The sequence below is a fragment of the Oreochromis niloticus genome, linkage group LG4 (assembly GCF_001858045.2).
Source record: "Oreochromis niloticus isolate F11D_XX linkage group LG4, O_niloticus_UMD_NMBU, whole genome shotgun sequence".
Taxonomy (NCBI): Eukaryota; Metazoa; Chordata; class Actinopteri; order Cichliformes; family Cichlidae; genus Oreochromis; species Oreochromis niloticus.
The window spans coordinates 23,648,500-23,652,230 of NC_031969.2; positions in this window are offsets into that span (position 1 = coordinate 23,648,500).

Below are 3,731 nucleotides of genomic sequence, written 5' to 3' on the forward strand. Positions count from 1 at the left end.
TTGTCAGTATACAGATTTAGGTGCTACTACAGAAAACTTAGGCCAGCAGATACAAAACAATACCATAAAAATACCAGAAACAACTTGAGGAGTTTGCTCTGCGTGGTTCCAAAAGTTCAGTTACAGTTCAATATCCATGTGTTTGGATTTTCACTCTTCCAACAGCATTTCGCGTTTCAGCGTTTCAGAGCACCGTTGTGGAATATCTGTACAGCAATTTACAGAAACCACCACCACTTTACAGAAAAAAACTATAATTTGATATGCACAGACAGATTATTAAAAGTGACTATTATTACTCCCACAAATTCTAGTCCTGCACTAAAATTTCATCGAACATATCAAAGATCAACACAAGAAATAATTATATAGGTGCCAATTTTGTTTTCTCTCTCTCTAAATACATGAGATTAAACACTAACACTGAAAATGAGGATTTTCTCTTCAAAAATCTATCTTTCCTCCCCTTTTAAAATTTTGACAGATTGATGCAGGCCACAAGAATCCTGGAATTTTAGTGTCCCTGGTTTTTGGGTTTTTCCCATCAGTGCTTGTGCTTACCGTGGGACTCAAGGGCAAAGATAGGAGGATGTGGGAGAATACATACTCTCTGCTATTCAAACACATAACATTTAGAGGAAAAACGATAGGGAAGGTGCCCAAAACTCTTCGTCTTCTTCTTCTTTCTGTCCTTCTTTTTTCTCTTCTTCTTCTCCAAAGCTCTATCTTTAATAACAAATCTTCTGTACTGTACATGTGTCAGCCTTCAGTGCCAGTGAAGCTCTGGGAACTCAACGGTTGATAGTAGGATAAGATAGCAACCTGTCTATACATGATTTTCTATCAGCTTATCTTTATTACTCATCATGCTCAGTTTCTTAAAAACACTAATTCATTTTCTTGCATACCACTTACTGCCTGATGCTGTTGTTATACGATTCACCACTTCACCCAGAGTAGAGTAATTCTCCTAGGGACTGGTTTTCAGCCTTGGCTTTGCTCTTCTATCTGTATCGCAGAAATGAAGGTCTTCGCTCTCACCATAATAGCAAATATATATCACCTTTAAAAGGCACACATTCCAGTGCTAGCACCATGGGAAAACACATCACATGAGCAGAACATTTTTGTGAGTGAGTACACTGTAGTTAAATCAAAGAAAAAAGGCTGTGAATTGGTGAAGGGATTGGAGTAAAGAGACTGGACAAAAAAGACTTTGAAGCCTAAAATTATGGACATGTCAAAAGTGAAAAAAATAAATCCTGTCTTGTCTTTTAAATGAATATAGAAAGAAGCTGAGTGAATAAAAAAGTCACACTGACAGCATATGCATAGTGACTATGTCAGTCTCTGTTCTGGTTCTCCTTTGTGGTGCCTGAAGAGGCCCTGTGTGTGGTCTGAGTGGTTCCTGTCTTCGAGGAGTGAACCAGTCTCAGACACTTCAGACTGCAGTCTCACACACACACACACACACACACACACACACACACACACACACACACACACACACACAAGCAGGCATGGACGCACGCACACACACACACATGCACACAGTGATGAGTGCAAAGAGGGAGAGGTCCAATAAACAAGGCCTTTTTGATCCAGCCGCAGCCCAACAGCCTGCCAAGTTGCCTTTGTCTTAGAGAGGACACCACAGCCGTCACACAGACTGCTGTCTACCCACTGCTCTTAGCTGTGGTAAGGGGCATCATTCACATGCTGCTGTGCCAGAACCAGGAATGGAGAGAAAGAGAGAGACACACACACAGAGCAGAAGAAAGACAAATAGAGAAATAAAGTACGGAAAACAGTGTCTATGTCCCACTGATTTATTGCACAACCAGATGTAAATGTCTGCATTTCAGCTGTTTTCATCACCCAGTGTTCTCAAACAGCTGCAGGCTGTTGTGCAACATTAAGGTGATTAGGTGGCAATGATTTTTCAGAGCTGTTGCACATGGTCTTCATCACTCATATGTCAATACAGTCCAGTGATGTGGGGGAGCCACTGGGGGATTCAGATTGCAAGCCCTTGCAGAATATAAAAATGGAAAAGCCAAATCCAAGTAAATTTGATATTGGGAATAAGTGGAACCAGAATACTTGAGCTATTGTTTCTTTGTACAGAATATTTTTAAAAAAAAAATGGAACCCATTCTTGTAATAAGACCCAAATGTTAAAGGGAAAAAAACACTTCTTCGAATGTATAGAGCAGACTGTTTCCTATCACTTGTGAATGTGTTTCTCATTTTTATGTATTCTAAAGGTCCATCTTGAAGAAGGAATTGCAAATTACCCTGGGCTAGAGTAGTAAATTGGTAAATGTGGTATGTGGCATTGTCCCTAAAAAACAGTTCTCATTAATGAAATATTTTGTGACACAATAGGACTAACTTTTTGATGTTTCTCTCTGTTTTCTTTACAACAAAAAGTGGGTGAAATATCACTTTTTGAAGCTGTTTTTGTGAATTTTATGAACTGTGAATTCAGCCTGGCTAGTGAACACACCTTACCTACCTGATCCTGCAGCATTCATACAATGAATCTGGCCTGCTTCTTCAGTTTCACGGAGCAATATAGTCAAAGTGTGATACTGGATACTGGAAAAAATGTTCAGGTAAAAATGTGTTTTATGCTCCCTTGAAGAAGCAGTGAATTGGTAGAGGTGTACTTATGGTAATTAATCATTTTGTAGTGTTGGTCTTCTAATTTAATTTGGGTTTTGTGTGTGTTAGATCATCCTGTTCCTCTTTAGACAAGAGGAAACTCTAAACTGAGCCCTGGATCAGGTGTAACCACCATGCCCATTTCCCACAGTTGAGGCCCAGGCTGCAACAGCCAGATATCTGACACTAATCACCCATTAAAAGTATAATGCAGTTCTACGCCAGACTGGACAGAGCGACACTGGCAGCTGCAGCTACTACATCCAACTAATTCTAGAGCATAGCAAAGGCTTGTCAAGTAGACTGGACAATTTCTTTGTTTTTTTCTTATTCAAAACCTGTAATGGAAATTTGCTAAATAAGAATTTGAGTGAGTCAGACTGAAAGCACTAAAGGCTATATGAACAGAGAAAACAGAGGTGGTTGTGAGATTATCAGTGGAATAGAATAATTGGAATTTAAAGTACAAGTTAATAGACCAGAATAAGGATGATCATTTGCTCTTTGCCATACCATCAATTTTCTTCAATTTTCAGTCAAATGTTGACTTCGGCCCCTCTGTGGACTCATCTTCTTGCCTTTAGTGACTGTCTAGAGGCCTGACCTTATGCTGGATTTTGCTTTGGTCACAGATTGGGATTGGATTTAATAGCAAGCTAAAGAAAGTGCCTTTCCATCGGCGTCTGCAAGAGGGGATCAACATTTAGATAGGGGTTTCAAGACAGTTATAACACAGCACCTGTTAGGGCTCAGCTCAGGCCAGGATTCTGTACGACCCTGCCTGTGCAGCTGTGGGTCCAATCTGAACCTCAGCCAGGAACGCAGACCAGGACCGGCTCTGTCTCCTCCCACTGGCTTCTGATCTGACACCACACATAACAATGAAGCTCCTCTGTGAGTGCTTTGACCTCAGCAGGTCTGTAATCTAATGATATGGAATATGTTTGTGGTGATCTAGTAGACCCTGGAATGTAACTTGCACAATAAGGCCTGGTTTTAAATCTTTCTTATGGAGTTGCAGTATGAGGCAGCACAATTGTGTAATAGGCACAATTTGTTTCAAA